The 22,817-nt window shown below is 40.0% G+C and overlaps 1 protein-coding gene across 4 annotated transcripts in view; it reads right to left on the reverse strand.

Annotated features, from left to right (window-relative positions):
• LOC149535144 (protection of telomeres protein 1a-like) overlaps window positions 1-22,817 on the reverse strand; it is a 293,707-nt gene that overhangs the window by 29,607 nt on the left and 241,283 nt on the right. The gene's annotated exons all lie outside the window — the stretch shown is intronic.

Consider the following 22,817-nt stretch of genomic DNA (forward strand, 5'->3'; position numbering starts at 1 on the left):
TGTTTTCAAATTGAAAGGGCATTCCTTTACTAAGTGTCCCATAATCTGGCAGATCTCGCAAAATTGCTCTTTCGGGCAGGATCCCTTCGTATGGCCTTCCTTCTTGCACTCCGTGCACCATAGTTCATTGCCCTTAGTTTCCTTGTTCATGTTCTTGAATTCCTTCATCATCTGAATCATGTCTTTCTGAAGGGCACGAACCTTCTTGTTGCTATCCTCATCATCACTGCTATCTTCTCCTGAAGAGGCGTCGTCATCTGAATCGGATGAACTAGTCTTCTTCTTCTTCTTGGTCTTCTGTTCACTTTCCAGGTTCATTGCCCGGTTATATGCTTCAATGTATGTCGATGGTGGCACGATCTTCATCTTCGTCCACAGCTTCGAGTGAAGGCCTTCAATTAACCATCGTTTCTGTAACCCGTCAGCTGGCTTATTCTCCATCTTATTGATCAAGTCCTTCAATTTCCTTGCGAAGACTCGGACTGTTTCATTCTTCCCCTGTTTAGTATGGAATATCTCCGCTACAATTTCATTATCATCGCGCAGGAGTTGAAATTCAGCGATGAACTCCTTTTTAATGTTATCCCAACTATTTAACTTTTGTGGATCGGTATCGGTAAACCAATCAATTGCAACACCCTGGAGGGTTGCCGGAAATTGCCTTATCCAATTATTTGTATCCGTCACGCCATTAGCTCTCCAAATCGTTTCACAGGTTTTACAATGTCGAATGGGATCAGCTGCTTCATCTCCACCAAATTTAGGCAATTTTTCCTTCGGACCTGCCATTATCACTATATGTTGGGGATTTTGTTGTGTACCTGCGTTGTTTTGCACTCCCGCACTGTTTTGAGCACCCGCGCTGTTCTGAGCTCCTGCGCTGTTTTGAATACCCGCGCTGTTCTGCACACCCGCGCTGTTTTCAACACCCGTGCTGTTTGGTGAAGAAGAGGGTTCGTCAACCGAAGCTGTTCGTCCTGGAAATATATCTCAAACGAAGAGGTCACTCCACGCTCGTGCTCCTTCGGCACTCCGAGCCGTGCGAGTCGATCTCCTTCCGTCAGGATTCTCTTCCTGTGGCGTATGCAAGTTCAGAAACTCCTCCCTCGCTTCTTCCACCAACTCAAGCCGTTGTCGAGTCTCCTTCAACAATCCTTCCGCGCTCTTGTTTCCGTCAGCAATTTTTTGAAATCTCCTTCGACGCTCTGTCTGCTGAGCCAGAATTAAATTTTCCTGCGCAACGCGTATGTCATCTTTTTCCTTCAACTTACTCTTATCTTTGTTCAATTGATTCGGCATTTAATTCATAGCTGCCTACCTGCGTACCAGGTCCATCGGGCAACGACGCCAAATGTTTACCGCAAGGGTTAATTAAGAAACACACACAGACAAAGAATACGAACATGAACAGCAACTAGCAGAACTCTTATTATTATTCGCATATGCCCACAGTACATTATGCTTCCATGGTATGTTATGATGATAAGATCCATACAATGCTTCCCGAAGGGGTTATAAATACCTTCTGAAGAACTTTCCCAAAGGAGTCCGTCGGCCAGATACATTATGCCCGCTACAAACTGTTTACTCGTCGGCTACATAACAAGACTTTTACCGAAGGGACCCGTCAGCCGATGCACAATTTCTACCGACGACAAAATGAAGCACCTGAAAGGAGATTGAAGTTAGTTGTAGAGATTAACTTATCCTACTTGACTTAAGCACTTTTATCAAGGAATTAGCATAAAAAAGGTAGAAGAAATGTTATAGAAAGAGTTAAGCATACACAGTTAGTATGAGGTAGAACATGATGTGTTGAAGCTTGGTTAAGTGCGCAAAAGATTTGGAGTTCATATGTGAGTGCACGAAGGAAAACAAGTATCTTGGTAATTAGAAATAGCTTTTGTTGATTGTGTACTTGCGCAATTAATGAATAGATGAATTAGATACAATTTAAGGGTCAAAATCGAGTTAAGGAGCACCATTTGATCATGCAAGAGTTAAAGGAGAGCTTTGGAGCAAATTTAAGGCAAAATTGAAGAGTTTTAAAGAGAAAATTGAAGCAAGCCCTAGTTCTACAAAATTAAGGTATTTATCAGCTGTGCAGTCGTAATTTGAAATTTCGGTTTGAGAAATGGAAAATCCTACAGTATGTGATGTAAATGAGAGGCCTAGGTAGAAGTTCAAGAAACACCCCATATATTTTCATAGAAGATGATCCCCTAGGAGCATTTTCACAAGTTCCCCATAACATTTTACATGTCAAGGATGTTAGGGCATACATACATTGTAATTTTGAAAGCATTGATGACAGTGACATCCATAAGGACTTAGACCTAGTTTGTAACAATGACCTATCATTAAAACAAGGGTTTGAGCACTTCAATGAGTTAAACATCATCAAACACATGTTCTACACAGAGTTTGATAATCATGAGTGGACCACAATCATACTAAGAAAAATTCATGAGGATATGTTTTGGGTAGGTAATATTCCTATTATGATTGACAATGAATTAATTCATAAGCTTACTGGTTTGAGCAATGAGGGCAGTAATCCAGTAAATGGGAAAAATGTGAAGAAACTGGTAGAGACAAACCTACAGACTAAATCTGATGGAAGGAATATGAGACTAGACATGATAACTAACACGGAAGTAAGATTGATAAGTAAAATCATTGGTTACAAAATGAATTATAGTTCAAGACTAAATTCAGTTCCTGTTGGATTTATCCATGCAGCATATATGATGACATTAAAAAGGGAAAAGGTGAATATGTGTGAAATTACGAGACAACAATTGTTAGACAATATAGACAGATTAAAGAAGACAAAAAATGTAGTGTTCAGATTTGAGTCCTTGTTAACACACTTATTCTTTCAAGTAATCAGAAGATTTCCTGGTATGACAAATCATGACTGGGATAGCAGCACTTGTACAATGAGCATGATTACCTATCATTACAGAAAACAATCAAAAGGCAGAATAACAGAAGATATTTCAAGGATGATGAAATTTTTTCAAGCCGCTATGAAGCAAAGGTATAGGATACCTCCATCTTTGGTGGAAAAATATAAGAATGAAATCTCTTTCATGGTTGAGACTAATGTTACATGCATGGAGGCAGTTGAACCAAAGGTCAAGTTCATTGATCCTATAAAATATGAAATCTATGAATCTATGATTCTAGTATGGATCTATGAATCTAGTATACTTTATAATTGATCTATTTTCATGATTATAAAGAAAATCGACACATTCACATTGAATTACCGATTTACAAAATGAAATTATGAAAATTCAAAATATAAATCATTAAACTTAAAGTTTGTAATAGGATTCACTCATAATAGAGTCAAGACTAAAGTTCTTGATTTTAATCATCAAATGGATTTTCAAGAAAATCCGCATCAAAGGGGTACTGATGAGCTGCAAGTGCCATATATACATCACTAGAGGAACCCAAACCAGCTACACTAGTACTAGAAGGGATTGTGAATTCATAATCCTCCTCATCATCCACATCAGCCAAAGTGGATCTAGAAAGATCCTGCATGGTCATATCTAAATTAGAAGTCTTGGGTGCTACATCCCAAAGCTTTTCAGGCCCCTTCTTGTACCCACCATTTTATGTTTTTATGCTTTGTATTGCCGTGGATCCATGTTGGATCCTCGATCTGTGGCTTGGATCTGTGAGGATCCGATCCTTGATTCTACCTGTGGATCCGTCAGGATCCGCGGGCCGCAAGTCCTGGCCGATCCACAAGCAGTATAAAGGATCCTGCCCAGATCCTTAAGGATCCAAGCCCGAATCCGGAGCTGTGGATTCTAGCGGATCCACAAGCAGAATCAAGGATCCTGCCCAAATTTTTAAGGATCCAAGCCCAAATCCGGATCTGATCTATCTAGGATGAATCTAGCAACTAAGTGCATAACTCTACCAAAATACACAAGAAATGTGGATTATGGTTTACCGCTGCAAGTATTTTCAGTTTTCCTAATATTGGTTTCGAATTTTCCATGCTTTTTGCCACTATTAATCAATGTGAGAGCCTTTAAAATATTTTTTATCAACCTGTGTAGATATTGGCATATCAATATCATAGCTATATACTTTTTGTTGGTCCTGTTTTCATTTTAGGTTTATCTAAATATATTTGTAAGTGAATGTTCCAGGTTCCTTTTGTGAAAATTAGGGTTTGGTGTTTTTAATTTTGTTAACCCTAGAATAACCCTAATTTTTGTTTCACTAAATGTCGCCCTAGAAAGCTTTTGGGTTGTGTGCCTTTCCAAATTAAAATGCGCGGGGAGAAATCATTTTTAATTCCCCCTTTCTTTTGTCGATAAAATTGTAAATCAGCCGACAGGGCCCTTCAAGAAGGTTCTTGTTATGTAGCTGATAGGCCCTTCGGCAATTGTTATGTAGCCGATGGACCCCTTCGCGAAGGTTATTTGGAAAGTATATATACACCCTTCGAGATCATTGTAATCATCATCATAAGCATTATGTAATATCTTTGGCATATGCGAATAATAAAAGGAGTACCGTTGTTCTTGTCTATTGTTTGTGTGCATTAATCTATTTGCCCCATACGGTAAAAATTTGGCGTCGTTGCCTGATGGACCTGGAATGAAAGCAGAGGAATGAAGACTAATGCTGAATCAACTAAACAAAAACAAGAATAAGCCGAAGAAAAAAGATGAAATACGCATAGCACAAGGGAATTTAATTTTGGCACAATAGGCCAAACGCAAACGAAGGCTTTAGTAGATTGCCGACGGACATCGAAGCACTGAGGAATTGCTGGCAGAGACTCGACAGCAGTTGGATTTGGTGGAAGAAGCAAGGGACGAATTTCTTAACTTGCATACGCCGAGGGAGGAGAATCCAAACGGAAGGGGGATTAACTTGCACAGCTCGGAGTGCCGAGGGACCACGAGCGTGGAGTGAACTCTGCATCCAAGATACACTTCCGAAACGAACAGCTTCACTTGACAAAAACCCTTCTTCACCAAATAGCACGACTATTGGAAATAAAACAACTATTCAGAACAGTGTGGGTGTACAAAACAATGTGGGTGTTCAGAACAGCGCAGGTGTACAGAATAGCACAGGTGTGCAGAACAACATGGGTACACAACAAGTATCTCCAACTCGAATAGTAATGGTGGAACCAAAGAAAAAATTGCCAAAGTTTAATGGTGATGGAACAGTCAACTCAATCAGACACTGTAAGACATGCGAAATATTTTGGATGGCGAATAGCATAACCGAGACAAATGAGTGGGTCCAACAATTTCTAGCAACCCTAAGGGGTGTAGCAATTGATTGGCTTGCCAATACGGATCTCCAAAAATTAACCAATTGGGCAAAAGTTTAAAAGGAATTTATCACTGAATTTCAATTGCTGCATGACGACAATGAGATCGTAGCAGAGATATACAACACAAAGCAAGGAAAAAATGAAACAGTTCGAGTATATGCCAGAAAATTAAAAGACTAAATAAACAAGATGGAAAGTAAGCCAGCAGATGGGTTGCAAAAGAGATGGTTCATTGAAGGACTACGGTCGAAGTTACAGAAGAAAATGAAGATTGTGCCGCCATCGTCATACACTGAAGCATACAATCGGGCAATGAACTTAGAAAGTGAGCAGAAAACAAAAAAGAATAGTAGCTCATTTGATTTAGATGACGACACATCTTCGGAAGAAGAGAATAGCGATGACGAAAATGGCAGCAAGAAGGTCCGAGCTCTTCAAAAGGATATGATCCAAATGATGAAGGAATTTAAGAACATGCAGAAAGAGACGAAGGGAAATGAGCTATGGTGCACAGAATGTAAGACAAAGGGTCACACGAAGGGATCCTGTCCTAAGCACCAATTCTGCAAGATGTGCCAGATCATGGGACATTCCACAAAAGAGTGCCCCTTCAATATGAAAACAAGAGGACCTCAACAAGTGCTCTTGACCCAAGACGCTTCCGCGTCAGGAGGGAGCGGAAACCCCAATAATGAGGGTGCCACATCAGGAGTGTACAGAAATAATAGACGAGGGCAAAACAACAACAACAATGCGAACAATAATAATGGAAGCCACAGCCAAATTCAGTACGATGCGAACGACTACCCAATGGTACAATGCCAAAGTATCATACGCACCAAAGTTGGACATAGAGGCTATTATAGAAGATTCATACTTTTATAGTCTCGGGCAAAGTGGCTATAATAGCCTATAATAGCCTATAATAGTCTCCTTGGACATAGAGGCTATTATAGAAGATTCATCAAAAACTTTGCCAAAGTATCATACGCATTGGACAAGTTAACATGCAAAGGGGAACCATTCAAATGGGAGAAAGAATAGGATGAGTCATTTGAAGGGTTAAAGGTACATTTGGCCACAACACCTATATTGGTGTACCTAGATTGGAACAAGGATTATCATGTTCACGTGGACGCATCCAACTATGCAATTGGAGCGACTTTGGCACAGACAGGCAACCACAGACTAAATCACCTGATATATTTTGCCAGTAAATTATTGTCAAAAGTAGAACAAAACTACAGTAAAACAGAACGGGAAGCCTTAGGAATGGTCTACACAGTGCAAAAGTTGCGACACTACTTGCTGGCAACTTTATGAGCAAATAATTACCAGGCATGGGATTCCACTGCAGTTGACAAGTGATAGGGGAGGACACTTCGTTAACCATGTTATCTGACTGCTCACTACTGAATTTAAGATCTATCATTCATTATCAAGTCCATACAACCCGAGAGCAAACGGACAGACTGAAGTTATGAATAAGATCCTGATATCAATTATCTACAAGTCTTGTGCAGTTGAAGGTGAGGATTGGGAGGAAAAACTGCTCTCTGCCCTTCTGGCATACTACACAATATACAAGGTGACAATGGGAGACACACCGTTCCAATTGATGTTCGAACAGGAGGCAGTGGTACTAGCAGAATTCATGATACCGAGCCTAAGGATCGCTCTAGAAAATAAGTTAGGCGACATGGCAAGCCTGAGGGAAAGGTTGTAGAATTTGAACAAGCTTGAGGAGAAGCGACTATTTGCACAATGGGCCACGGAGGTGACACAGAACAGGTGCAAAGCGTGGCATGATAAATGCCTAAAACTGAACAAGTTCCAACCGGGACAGTTGGTGTTGAAGTATAATGGATGGAACAAAATCAAACCAGGCAAGTTTAAAGTCAAATGGGTCGAGCCATACCAGATCCGGGAGGTAGGTGATAATGGAGCAATAAAGTTGTGGACATTAAATGGACAAGAAATACCAGAGGCAGTCAACAGTTCAAAGCTAAAGATGTACCATGCCAGAACGATCCCCTCGTCGTCAGAGAATGACGAAACTCGGAGGGAGAATTGATTTTTTTTTTTTTTTAAAGAAGAGAAAAAATGAAACAAAAAAGAGAGAAAGAAAGTCACCTTATGGCTCCTGTATGGTGGCTTAAGTTAAGCTAAAAGGAACCGTACGACACAGTCACCGTACGGCTCTCCTATTACTGTATAGCTGCTCCTTTCTTCTAAACATCGTACAGAGTTTTGCAGGTGTTAAACGATAACCGTACAGCAACTCCAAACACCGTACGACCCCCTTTATTTGTCGCCGCGACCATATGGATTGAAGGATCGACAGAGAGCTTTCCCTTACGGATTTTATAATGCCCATACGACAATTGCCAGATTCCTGTTTGAAGCATCGTATGGTTAGGTTCAGTTGACCACTAAAACACAGTACACTCATTCCCCTTTCCGCTGTACGGCTTTTAGAAGTTATTTCATGGCCGTACGACACATTATAATTAGGCATTAGCACCGTACAGTGATCTTATTCAGTGCGTGGTTGAAGTATCCTCACCGTACGACTTATTCCTACGTCTTCTTTGTATGCTTAGAAGAAGATCAATGTATAAGAGATTGACACCAATTGGGTTTGCAGGGCATCAATTCTAAAGAAATTTGAAGCCCTCTTCAAGAGGCTTAGTGGAGGCTACACAATCTGTAGAATGGTTTGGGTAAATCCCCGTATGGAAAAGGTAGCTAACAATGCTTGTGGTGTTTTATATGCCTGCACATTTTTCTATGTTCCTTCACCGTACGGCCTAGGTAAGGGAGAAAGTTGGAAGCTGCATACAAACAATTGGCAAAGCATGGAAGGCCGTACAACTCCCTTCTAGGAAATCGTAGGACTTGGTAAGTATAGCAGTTAGAAGCCATTCGCTCATCTTGAAGGAAGGTCGTACAGACGCCTGGAAAGGAGGAAAATGTGTGTACAGAGAAATAACTGACCTAAGAATAAATGGAGTCTATAGGAAAGAGAAAGTGGAAAAAGCAATTGGAAGAATCTACAGATGAGAAGGGCATGAAAGTGTCGACCGCAGGTAACAAGAATGAAGGCACCAGTAGCATCAGCAAGCAAAAATGTAAGGCTCAGGCACTTGCAGCCATTGAGATCACACCACAGAATATAGCATTTGAAGGATTGAGCGGAATGGACTGTAGAAAGTGGTGGTAGGAAACTCCTGACGACCATGCAGTAAAAGCCAGCATTAGAAGGGCACAAGTGGAATGGGCAGTTCGGATGCCTATTTTTTGCATTCGAGATTATGAGGGTTTCCTACGTGTCATGATTAAGACTTATGGCAGGGGCTCTGAAAAGAGCACATTTCAGTACTTGGGAAAAAACTTGGTAGTTTCATTTAAAGCAACAGATTTCACATGGGTGTTTGGCATACCAAGGCCGCAGGGCAAGAAGGTTCAACCTAAGAAGATTTCCAAGGAGGTAAAAATGTTTTTTATTAGACTGGTATGCGCAGACATGACTGAAGCAAAACAGGAAGTGCTGGCTGAAACATCAAAAGGTAGGGGATTGAAGAAAACAAACATCTAGGAGGGACTGTGGCGATCCCTGATGGATTTAGTTAAGAGCAGACTTACAAGATCAAGTAGGGCATCCGATATCTCCTTTCCATAGGTATCTATGATGAATGGCATAATGAATGGAAAGGTGTATGATTGGGCATCTGTGCTGGCTGAACGTATGCATGAATTTATGACTCTCCAACATAAGACATTTTATATGCCACATTATGCCATAGGTCTCTTCCTCAATGCTATAGCATGAATGATTCTAGAGGATAGGTTGGAGGCGAGACCTAGACCATTAGCTCTGGGGGGGACCTCCTATCATGCAGTGGAAACACTTAGACTCAGCCTCTGGGCAAACAGGCTCTGCAGGACAAAAGAGACCTCAACTAGATACAGGAGGTGATACGAACAGTGGCCTACAGGAGACATCTTCCGAAGAGAACAGCATGGGAGAGGAGGAAGGGGAAGACGATGACGAAGAGGTTGAGATTGTCATAGCCACTCCCTTATTATTTCCACGCCCCACACTTTCTGCCACTTCTTGTCTGGTCCCAAGGGGTCTGCACATGGCTCATATACCAAGGTTTGGACAAACACGGCAATCGATAGTGATGACTACAACACTCTAGCAGGCGGTTACGGTAGCAGCACCCTGGCAGCACAGGGTAAGACCTCCAGTTCGACCAGCAGTTCGGTTTGTTGTGGAGTTTGCACGAGTGGCAGCACCTATCAGCCAAGAGAGTATGCCAGCTCCTGCTGAAGCACTTCCGATAGCAAACCGTAGCACCTACTGAAGCACAACCAGCACTAGAATCTGTGGCAACTACAGTAAAGAATGTGCCGGAGGGGGGAGAAGAGACTGCCATGGAAGTACTCGACTTACTAGTACCAGAGACAACAGAGAGCCAGAGTACGCCTGGTGTGCACTTGGATGTAGCAGGGTCGGATGTAGCACTCTTAGCATCACCCGAGCATGACAGGGAGAGTAGAGTGCAGAGGTTGAGCACGCACTTGAGTACGCAGTTCCACCGTACTCTAGTACCTCGAATGGCCTACGTGTGATGAAATTCCAAAGGGAGATACTCAGCAGGAACAAGTAGTGGAGCCAGTTCAAGATGTGGGACCGTCACATAGTGTTGTTAAGCGTATGGCGGAAGCAGTAGAGACAGCTATGGGTGTACAGCAGGTACATCAAGTAGTGCAGAAGACAGGGATGAGAGAGGCATTTCTTGCTGATGTAGCAGCTCTAGCATCTTGGGCTTGCTTCGACGAAGACTCAAGCATTGGACTTAGTCGTGAAGGAGCTGGAGAGAGTTATGTTTTATGAGATTGGGATGCCCAGCTGCCTTTACTATCTGTTTTGAGGAGTGAGGATGGCCGTATGTGGAGACTTTAAAGATGCGGCAGGATTGGGCCACAACAAGAGATCTTGGTATGGAGAGCCGAGTACAGGCTTTGATTCATGAGGTAGTGAAGTTATATAGGGAGGCGTATTACACTCTTCGGAGGAGCCAGGCAGATAAGGTAAGGTAGCAGCTGGGAGGGCTCAGGAGGAGTCAGCTGCCAAGTTGGCCTTAGAGAGGTCGGCCTGGGAATCCAAGAGGGCAACCCTATTAGATAGACAAAGTCAGCTATAGAAGTTGGCAGCACAAAAGGAGTAGTTGGCAGCTGAAAAGGAGTAAGTGGCAATAAGAAAGGAGAAAGAGTTGGGGGAAATTGTAGAAATGATGCAGTGAGCTCTAGAGCTTCAGATGGAGGCACAGGCAGAACTGAAGGCTAGGAAAGAACAAGTCTACAAGCTATGAGTGAAGTTGAACGAGTTGAGAGCATGGACGGCCACTATGCCAAGGATGCATCCCTTTGTTTAGTATTTATGTATTGATGTACTTGGGTTATTGTGAGTTTTGTTGTATTGTCATCTGAAGACGACTTTTCTTTTTGGGGGGATGATGTTGTCGGTAAAATTGTAAATCAGCCAACGGCGCCCTTTGGGAAGGTTCTTGTTATATAGTTGACGGGCCCTTCGGTAATTGTTATGTAGCCGACAGACCCCTTCAGAAAGGTTCTTCGGAAAGTATATATACACCCTCCGAGATCATTGTAATCATCATCATAAGCATTATGTAATATCTTTGGCATATGCGAATAATAAAAGGAGTACCAATGTTCTTGTCTATTATCTGTGTGCATTAATCTATTTACCCCATACGGTAGACACTTTCTATTTCCGAGAACCTTTGAAAAAAGGTTGTTCACACTGTTTAAATATTTCCTAAAGTTCTCGAAATAATTTCAACCCAAGCTTTTATCTTCATTTTTTCGCAGGTTTATGTTTCTATTTGAAAAAGTCAAGGAAATACCGCATTGTCAAATCTCCTCAAGATCGATAGTAGTTGCCATGTTGCCATGGGAAATCACGTGCCTTTTATTCCTAGTGACATGGCGACCAATTAATGTTCATCCATGGGACCCAGTTAATAAAAGAACAAGGTTATAAAGTGAATGGCCCTCACCGTCAAATCTTCCTATGATTGACGGTGGTCACTTTGTCGTTATTGGAAGCCACAAAGTTTTTACCCTTGGCAACATAGCAATGGCCCACTACGTAGACATGTGGCTAGACCAACCTTTGAAGATGGGGCCGTATTTTCCATGTCATTAATAGCCTTGTCAACATGTTAGTTTGTCAACATGTTAGTTTGTCAAAATGTCTGATGCCACAGAGGATTCACACTAAAAGAAATTACTGTTGATCTGCACCGTTAGATCTCCTCAAGATCAACGGTGGTTGTCTTGTCGCCATGGGAAGTTGCATGAACTTTATCCTTGGCGACATAGCGACCAAGAGGAAATATCATGGGCCCACCATATTTACAATTAAATAATCATAAAGTTCTAACTGTCCGATGCAAGGATCATCCACAATACTCTCTATGTCGCCAAAGGGAGTTGCTTGATTTTTACCTTTGGCAACATAGCAAAAGCATAACACGTGTCCAAAGGCAAAAGTGGGTTCAATGTAAGTCACCAGTAGTAAAAGAAGAAGCTTATGTGGAAGGATTTGATTGGATTGACCACCAACTTGGAGGGTTGAAGCCGAATCATTAAAGGTTTTATTCCTCAATCGTCGGATTTTTCAAAAATCAATGGCTTGTTTTCAAAATTGGAAAGTGGTGCCACCCTGTTTCTCTACAACCCATTTATGAGAATTAAGGCTTTCTGTGTGAAGTAAAACTAGAGAAATAGTGCAAGATTCAAAGATTTTCTTCATGCAAACGTATTTCTAATTTTCTGAGAGTTAAGAACCCATTGAAGAGCTATTTTCCGCTTGGATAAATCGTGAAGAGTTTGCTATACCATCAATTCACTGTAGAATTCAGAAAGAAAAAACAGAGAGCTAAGTATCTCAGTCTATATATTAATTCAAAGCGTTCTAGTATTCTACATTTTTATAAAACAAGCCTCCAAAGAAGGGTTTCTCAAGAAAATATAGTATGCTAGTAGGAATATCCATGATGATCTCCTTAAACAATCAAGTGAATCCACAAATGAGTCAGCCCAGATTAAGAAGATAGTACCTGTAAACCCTAGGCTCTGGATTGCAGATGGTTTGTATGATAAGGGGAATTGGACTAGGGATGCCATAACCTCTAAAACAGGGCACCAGTTGTTCAAGAAATGGTTCTCAGAGAGGAAATTGTTTGCCCCCCATGGGAATATTTAGAACTTTGATTTAGGAAAGCTAGTAGTCCCTAGTGTTTTCATGGATTCAGACCTTCTCAAAGCTATAGCACTAAGTTATGACCCAATAACCAGGATGGTGAGAGTAGATGGGAAGTGACTGATAAAAATCACTCCAAAAGAGATTCGAGAGGTTTTAGGGTTGAAGCCAATCATAGATTACCATGAGATCATTGACTTTCAGGGATTGGAAAAGGAGTATTTGTCTAAAAAAGATCAAGTGAAACAAGGTGCATTGAGAAGACACTTGGCTACAATTGGTAATTTGACCTTTGTCACACCATCAACTAAGGAGCCTTTCAAGAAGCAATTTTTCAATACTAGGGTCATAGACATTTACATGACTTTATTTAGGGTTTATGGTGAGGATGAACAAGATCTTATGCCAATAAAGTTCATGTATATGAAGACACAGATCTCTTCTTTTGGTGTGGATATAATTTTTTATTCTGCATCTTAGTTAGTAGAGGAAATTCACAAAGGCTTGATTGGAATTGCAAAGAGCAAAGTTGAGAAAACATTTGGCCATTATTCATTGTTGATGCATATGTTCTTGTTTAAAGGGATTACTTATTTTGAAAAAGAAATGGAATTAAACAAAGAATATGAGGGAGAAGCTTTGCCAGTCCAATTATGGAGCGCACATGACTTGGGATGCAGAAGAGGATAGCTTTGTGACATTTGACAGATACTTCGCATTTAGGTTAAGGAACCTCATATTAAGGGACAATCAAATAATACCTAAGGCACTACTGGATTTTATTAGGCCTATCGACAACCCTGGTAGTTTGAAGGTGTCCCATAATTGGGCAAATATCATACCATACCCTTTGTCTACGGTCTTTAGATTGTATGATTCCAAGGGACTCCCCATGTACTTCCCTACCAAGTACCTCTGAAGGTGGGAATAGCTGAAATGCTATGGTAGATAGGTGGATTAGAGGAAGAGTAATGTTCCTAAGGTGAACTCGGCTTGTAGGTGATCTCAATCCATAAGCAATTACTTACGTAGCCTTGTCGTGTGCTCCTAGTAGCAAATGCTTTAGGTAGTTCTCCCTCTATGCTTCGGGTAGTCTTTCCAGCGCCTCAAGTAGTTCTTCTTCGTGCCTCACGTAGTCTTTCTAGTGCCTCAGGTAGTTCTCCTTCGTGCCTTGGGTAGTCAATGCATCAAGTATGGTGGAATCAGGAGGCGAAAGGGGTGACCGTACGGTCCAATAAGGATGTCCGTATGGTGATGGGTGAAGCCATACGGTAGTTTGGGATAGGTTGTACGGTAGCAGTAGTGTTGTACGGTGGGCCTTGGGTAGCCGTATGGTAAGTAAACGAAAAGTTATATGGTGCAGGACAGAGAAGGAAATCGTGGATAATGGAGCAAGGGAGGTCCAACAAAGTCGCTCCACAAAATATATCGATATTTGATAGAATCAAATCAAGAAATACATAGATGTAATAGGGTGAGGCTTAAATCCCACCGAAACTGTGCAAGCCAAATAGGAAAGATCTTTCACTTCCGAAATGGAAAACGATCCAAAACTCTAACAAGAATTCGCCGTACATAGAAAATAATCCAAAAGCATACAAACTACAATCTACATGCCGTGCTTATATACCCTTCGGATAAACATCCCGAGGGTGTACAAAGATAGCCGATGGTCAACACCTATGGAACAATTAATTAAAAATGAGTCTAAGATATACTAAATCAATCGGAACCCACCAATACAAACATTAATAACTTGGGCCCCAAATTAATTAAAATTGGGAACATTACAAATCCTCACCGTCCAAAAATTGCTTGTCAAGAAGCAATTTGCAACTCCAAGATCCCAAACCATACGTGGAGGTTGATAGTTGTATCTTCTGAAGTCTTCATGTAGCATCATGATCGCATACACACACTTAGGAAAGGAGAGTAAATATTCATCAAACTTTCACTGCGCCACTCTGATATAAACATTGTCGTGTCCTAAGTCACCGGGATCCCAAGGATGCAAAATCATAACATACATCAATGTCATCATGTTCATCAATCTCTTCAGGTATGGTCATACACATAGACGCCAATGTTGGTACAAACCCAACAATTCTAGCTGTAAATAAAACCTTGGTAGCACACAGAACCTCGGTTGAAACCTCGACAATGGATAGAGCCTCGGCAATGAGCAATGTCTCAATGGTTGTAGTTGCACTAGTGGACACACAATAATGACATAGATGACCACAATGACAATGACGGGCACAAGCTCGATGTCGATAACAGACACGACGATGACAAACACAATGATGGTAATAGACACGACGACGACGATGAATACAACAGCGTCGATAACGGACACAACGACAATGATTGACACAGCAATGGTGACAGATGCAATGACAACGACAGTAATGATAATGACAGATACACCAACGATGACTGACACAACGACGGTGACAGGTGCAATGACGACAATGAATACAACGGCGTTGGTAACAGACACAATGATAGTGACTAACACAACGATGGTGATAGATGCAACAACGACGATGAATACCACGATGGTAATGATGGTGATGGATATAATGACAATGATGGATACAAACTCGACGACGGTGACAAACACAAGGACAAAGACAGACACGATGGTGGTAGACATAACAGTGACTGACATAAACTCGACGATGGTGATGGTCACAACAACGGTGACAGACATGGCAAGGGACTTTGTAACAGACATGGGGACTATGATAGACATGGCAACAACCATGGCGATGGTGACGAAAACAAACACAACTATGGTGGTGGATACAACCACAGTGACGGACATACAACTTTGGCAACAAACATGACCACAATGATGGAAATAGCTTTGGTGATAGACACATAGTCTTGACAACAACCTTGGTGATGGGTATAACTTGATCTATACATGTCTTCACAAGATCTATACAAGCAACCTCTTCAATTTTTTGGTGTTCTCCCTAGGTTGGTGTAGAAGAAAGATTTAATAATTTTTTTGGAGAAGCCTTGTAGGAATGCCTTCCTTTTGGTGTAATGCATCGTCCTTATTACTGCCATCTATTTTCTCCCACTTGTCCAAATGAGATATTAGTTTTTCTTCACAATGCTTGAAAATATGATTGACCAATCTACATGCAGCTATAGAGGGGACACATTCAAGATAACGAATAGCCCATAACATAGATGTGATGAGTTGGGATATTTCATCCATCTCCTCAATGCACGAAATCATAAGGCTCTCCATAGCAACTAAAACCTTAGAATCATGATCTTTCTTGATGGTGGCCAAAAAGTGATGAAACAAGTCGTTGGCCAGATTTTGAAATTCGAGATCTAAGAGGAGGTTTCCCATTTTAACATTTGCATAATTCTCCAAGATTGTAGATTTTCTGCAAAAGGGATCAGCACTAATGTCATCTAGACTCTAAGAGCTATCAACAATCAAATGCAAGATATTTCTCATGGTGTTATCATCATATGGTGTTCTAGGAGCCGATATTCTCAAGATCTCATTAAAACATGATGCAACTGCCAACCTTTTCCCCTTGTCATGGTCTCTTAAAAGCTTGGGTTGACTTAAGGCATCTTTAATTGGTGAGAGGATTCTCTGTATAAATCTTGAAGGTAATTGGTTAAACTTACACAAACATACTTCCAACAAATCTAATGGAAGATCAACACCTTCGCTAAGCTCCTTGCCAATCCCATGTAGTGTCTTCAACCACCACTCTTTGTCGCTGCTTGGTGCCATAATGCTAGCCCAATCCCAAAATCTCTCAACCATCCCAATAGGCTAGCAAGATCACTGGCTCTAATACCACTGTAATGTTCCTAAGGTGAACTTAGCCTGTAGGTGATCTCGATCCGTAAGCAATTACTTAGGTAGCCTTGTCGTGGGCTCCCAATAGCAAATGCTTCAGGTAGTTCTCCCTCCATGCTTTGGGTAGTCTTTCTAGTGCCTCAAGTAGTTCTCCTCCGTGCCTCGAGTAGTCTTTCCAGTGCCTCAGGTAGTTCTCCTCCGTGCCTCAGGTAGTCAGTGCATCAAGTACAGTGGAGTCAGGAGGTGAAAGGGGTGACCATACAATCCAAGAAGGATGTCTATATGGTGATGGGTGAAGCCCTACGGTAGTCTGGGATAGATCATACAATAGCAGTAGGGTTGTATGGTGGGCCTTGGGTAGCCGTACGGTAAGTAAACAAAAAGTTGTATGGTGAGGGACGAAGAAGGAAATCACGGAGAATGGAGTGAGGGAGGTCCAAAAGAGTCACTTTACAAAATATATCAATATTTGCAGAAATCAAATCAAGAAATACACAAATGGAATAGGGTGAAGGTTAAATGCCACCGAAACTGCGCAAGCCAAATAGGGAAGATCTTTCACTTCCGAAATGGCAAACGATCCAAAACTCGCCGTACATAGAAAATAATCCAAAAGCACACTAACTACAATCTACATGTCATGCTTATATACCCTTCGGATAAACATCCTAAGGGTGTACAAAGATAGCCGATGGTCAACACCTACGGAACAATTAATTAAAAATGGGACCGAAATATACTAAATCAATTGAAACCCACCAATACAAACATTAATAACTTGGGCCCCAAATTAATTAAAATTGGGAACATTATAGGAAGCACAATTGACTGGATGGTCTAGAGGCTCAATTTTCCCATCTTGTATAGTTGCTCACCAGTTCATAATCACCAAGGGTGGTTGGTTGTTATTGTTTAAATTTTTAGATCAATATAAAATGGCTATTTCTCATGTTTGTTTCAATGATAGTGAAGGATTCTTTGATATATTCAGATAGAGGGCCAAAACTGGTGCCAAGAAGCATCAACCCTACTTCCCTGAGGACATAATTAGAAATGAATTTTCTCTTCAAGAACAAGAGATTAAGAAGAAGTGGAGAGTTTACTCCAGGGTTTTGGAATTTATTAATTGCTTTGATAAGGATTATAGGCCTCTAGAAGATGCCAAGACAGAGGCAGATAAAATAAATAAATTGATGATAACCTTTCCTAAAATTATGGAAGCAAGGAATGAAAAGAAACTATTCTTTATAAATTCTTATCCGGATAAGGCCCAAGAGGTCATGAGAAAATTGTCTTTCACCCCTCTAGTAGGATTAGGCTAGTTGATTATTCAAAATAAAAGGCCTGCAGTTGATAAGGGAAAACAAATAATTAGGTTGACCCGTGTTGTTTTGAAGGAGAGGCTTGATGAGCCAATACCCAAGACGTAGAAGATAAAAGAGAGACAGGTGCCCCAAACAGAGGAGTACTCACCCTCTCAATCCCCATTGCATTTTGGAGGTGAGCAACTCACTAAGAAGCAAATGGAGTAGTTGGGATCCCAAGGGGAAATCTTCACTTCTACTACGGAATTAGAAGAGGGGAATCCTCAAGAACCTCCCATGCCAAGCCTTGGTTAACTATTGCTGATTACAAAGGAAGGGAGTTAGACCCCGTTGTAGAACAAGCTAGCCATGAATTTATGTCTGATGACAATTTTGTTAAATCTAGAGCCTTTTATCAGTTTGTATGGAGGGCAAATATTGGAATATTTGAAAAGAGATGTAATAAGATGAAAATAGAGCATCTTGAGATGGAAAAGGCAGCTCTACAGAATCAAATAAAAGAGGAAATGATGCAAAAGTTTCAGAGCCTGACCCCTGAAGAGGGAAGAAAAAATGATAAAATCATCTGGGGTCTTGCTTCTGCCAAATTGTGACATTGTTGATGCAATGGTTTTTAACTCTGTTACTAAGAAATTGAATGCAGATGAAAAGATGAAAAAGGAGCTGAAAGGTGCCAAATTTAGTGAAGATCACGCTGCATTAGTTATTTGGTCTATGAGGAAAGGATCTAGAGCTAGTTATTCTTAGCTGGATGATACTAATTTGATATGAAATTTGATTGTAAAAAAGGTGGAGGATACTCCAAGTGAAGAAGCCGCAGAGCTAAATGTTGGAACAGCCAACCTCACCCTAGCCACAACCCTAAGGGAACAAAGGGAAAGATTAGAACTATAGGAAAAGTATGAGAAAGTTCTGGTTGCTTATAATAGAGAAGTCCAAAAGAGAATTGAGCTTGAAAATAAGGTGATTGGGCACCAAGGATAATCTAGCAGGCCAAGAATCACTTATTCTTGTCCACTAGTGGAGCCTTTTAAATCCACTCCTCTTATAGAAATTCTAGATACACCACAGAGACCTCAGTAATATACTGCAAAGGATTTTGAAGAAGAAAAGAGCAAACTGTGGGCATTGCATGTGGAATTGGATATTCAGTACGAGGGTAGACTGAGGAAAGCAATTATGTATTTAGTAGATAAAATTGGTTGGCCAACATTTAATGAGCAATCAGCGAAGGTAATAAATATATGGAATGAGTTGTTAGAAAATGATGATGCTCTAAAGCCAATTGTCAATAAATGGAACGAGAGGGACAAAGATGTCACTCTTCTGTGTTTTTCAATTATCACTCTATCTTGTGAGCATATAGAAAAGACTTATGGCTTGACTAATAATCTCTCCAAGTTTGATGATAAAAGAACTGCATTACAAAGGAGAATCATTAATTATCTTCCAAAATATAAGAGTAAAAATTTTGGACTCTTCCCCCATGCCCTGGATAGAAAGGATAAGTTGAAGAATACAGAGGAATGGGCCCAAGAACTGGATGACCTATTGTGTCTTAGGATGAATAGTCATAAATGAGAAGGGAAATGCATGATGGGAAAATACAACTGAAGAAGTTGTAAAAGTGCAATTATTTTATGATTCTTTAAGGGATGATTTTATTGAGATAGATAAATTGGGAGAATATGTGATGAAGAAGTAGCATGAGATTCTAAATTTTAATTGGCTAGATAACACTTTTTGACAATTGGTGGTAGATTTTGTTCATGCAAAGTAGTTGGAACTTGGGGAAACTGATGATGATGAAATGGAACAAGATGATTTGCAAATAATTGACACATCAGTGAAAGCAGAAGAGGACAGAGGTAAGTAACCACTTGCACTAAAAAGTGCAGAGATCCAAACTGATGACTTGGCAGTAGGAGAATAAGATGTAACTGTTGTTTTGTCAGTGCATGATGACATGGATGGAAAGCCTCGAGTTGAAGTAAGTCTACAAACATCAGAACCAGGTCCATCATAAGCAAGTCCACTGATTACATCTTCCGAGGAAAAACAACATTAAAGCCAATCAAGAAACTCCTCGGCAACAAAAAGTGCAGCAAAAGTAGTCCCACAAAAGAATATTCATGATCAAAAACATTATGTTGCACCAATTTTTGTCTTTTATGACAATAACCTTGCAAATATCTTTTTGTCTTAAGGACAGCTATCAGTATTCTCTATGCCTAAAGCTTGTTGCATCTCACACTATATAAGTGAAATTCCAAGGCTAGAGAAAGGGTTTGAACTACTGCATAATTTCTTGTTTTGCTAGTTTTATCTTGGTTCAGTTTTCTTGATGCCAATTCTGTGATGTTTTTCTCTGTAATTCTGAGATACATTAATCTTCTAGGATCATGGTGTCTTGTCTTGAGTTCTTCTGAGTTCTATTCCAATGTTACATAATTTTCAAAGAGAATTAATACAAAGATGAACCGTCCCCATATCTTTTTTCTCTGAATCTTCTCCATTGTTATTGACTGGATATTTTGAGGCTGTATGGGTAAAGCATTTCTCAATTGAATGCAACTAGGATAGGTTGTATATCAGTTCACTATTGCTTTTAATTCAATGGATTAAGTAAATGCTTCAGTGAATATGATAGGATCTCCAAGCACTAAGAAGGATTTATGTAAGAATGACAGTCAATTAGGTCAAGAAATTGGATAGACTCTGAATCCCAATGGATGAGACACTGATCAATTATTTCAGTTTGCATATGAAGAGATCATAGATAGATATTAAGCACAATCTTAAAATCAATATCAACTTTACTTTAAATGTATGAAGAATATCATAGCTGGTCAATACTTGTTTACATTTAATCTCCGAGTTTTAGTTAGCTATTGTTTCGCAGAATTACTTGTAATTTGAGAAGAACTATGACCAAACTGTTGTAGGGGATGAATATTTTAATAAATGTCATTGAATGAATGAAATGTGAAGAAGTATCAAGACTTGAACCTTTTTATCCCTCAGGTACAACCGCTTTGATTTTGCAGAGTCAAAAGAGTAGAAAATCTTTTATGATTTTGTTGAAGTTGGGTCTAGATCTGAAGACCATCTAGTTGTTTATGGGAAGTAGCTAATCCTTAGGTTATTTTGATCTTCACCATCTTGGTATCAAGTATTCTTACTACTTGGTAGTGTAAAAGCACCAACACTTTCTTTGCTTCAATTCATTACATATGTCATACTAGTACCCTTGTAGACTAATATTATCAATATCATAACCTGTAATGGCCCTTTGCCAATAGGCCACTAATAACCACTAATACTGAACTACGAAATTTCGTCACACTTGACATGCAAACTAAATACACTGCTGAAAGTAAAATGCTGAATAACGGAAATTGTTGTGCAATAAATCTACTCAAATAGCTGATGTAAAAAAAAGTGCCAATATATTTATTCAATGATAACCAAATGCTTTTACATATGATATGCGATTTTCAACTCAAAGCATTACAACATGGCACATTACACACAAACCCTCACTGGCTGAATGCAACTGAGAATTTCTTGCAATTACAAACTGAAATAAAAGAACCTGGATTGAGCAAATGCTGAAGACGAAATGATGAAAATGCAACTCCAACCTACCCTCAAACTTGCTAACCGTATGGCCTGCAAGTACAACCGTACATGTATGGACTGGTACGACACTTGGCAAAAATAAATGCTGGGCTGAAAGGTGTCAAAAATGCTATGAAAATAATCACCAGGTTCCAAGGAAAATTCTCCTAGAAAATAAAAATCAAACTCCCAGCCAACAGTGAGATATGAGCAAAAATGTATGTCTAGGCTGAAAATCGAACCCTGTTGGAAATGTCCAAATAAGCCCAACTTGAAGTAGTTGAATACCACTTCCAAAATGCAACCCTTCAAAGGATATTTCACCTCCTCGATTATGCAAATCCTTAAGAGACTCCATTCCTAATGATCAAATGAAAATCTGCAGACCAAGATGGCACCACAAATGCTTAAAGAGAAACGTAGTGTAAACTTGAGTCATAGAATGTCCAAATGAGAGGCCAAGCACTATATTTATTCACTTTCCTAAGAAGCCACTAAGAACTTCTAGAAGTATCCATAAAATATTCTTATGAAATTCCTTTATAATGCACTTTTATATAAAAAGTAACTTTATAAAATAAAAAGTGCAACTCAACTCAAAATTATAATATTTTGGCCCCGCATAACACATAAAATAAAAATATGATAAATCCCATTTCTCCAAGAGAAAAATAGACCGTCCAATCCCCAAATAATCATCAAAATGACTCTCTCACCAAAATCATCTGCCTACGAGAGTCCATGATAGGCAAATTCACTGAAAATGACATGTCACTAAAAAGGGGACATGACATAACCAAATACCTTCTGCACACTAATTCATTGCATATGTCTTACTATTGCCCTATAGACTAGTAAAAAAGACTATAAACCCCATTTAATCTTTTGAGAAACACAAATTTATATTTATTGTTACAACTAACTTTCCAGTTATTGCTTCCATTGACCAAAATCAGCCACCAAGATTGCCATGAAAACATCTTATTGGCCAATAGGACAATGAAGCCTGGAAATTCAACAGGATGTCTTAGTCGATGAGATGGCAATAGAGAAGCTAAGATCTGAATTTACACTTGGGTCGAAAATCTTCAGTAAAGGGAACAATGCGAAAAAAAAGCTTGAAAGTTATGGCCTTTCTCCATCATAAACGCTAGAAAACTGTTTCCCTATGACTCTCATGGTAGTATAGCAATAGCTTCATTCAAAATAGAGAGAGATAACCAACCAAGATAGGGATGGATGAGACTAAAGCCTCCATAAGGCACTGATATTTAAAGCATCAATTGAAGCAGAAATAATGACAGAGATTCCTCTTGCTGTTGTTTCTTGTGCCATCCTATATTTGTGTGCGGTCATTCACTCCACCATCAAGCCTTTTTAAAAATATTTATATTTATGGATGATGAT

This window comes from Cupressus sempervirens, chromosome 10 (assembly GCF_028749045.1).
Source record: "Cupressus sempervirens isolate cs-2001-9-10 chromosome 10, ASM2874904v1, whole genome shotgun sequence".
NCBI lineage: Eukaryota > Viridiplantae > Streptophyta > Pinopsida > Cupressales > Cupressaceae > Cupressus > Cupressus sempervirens.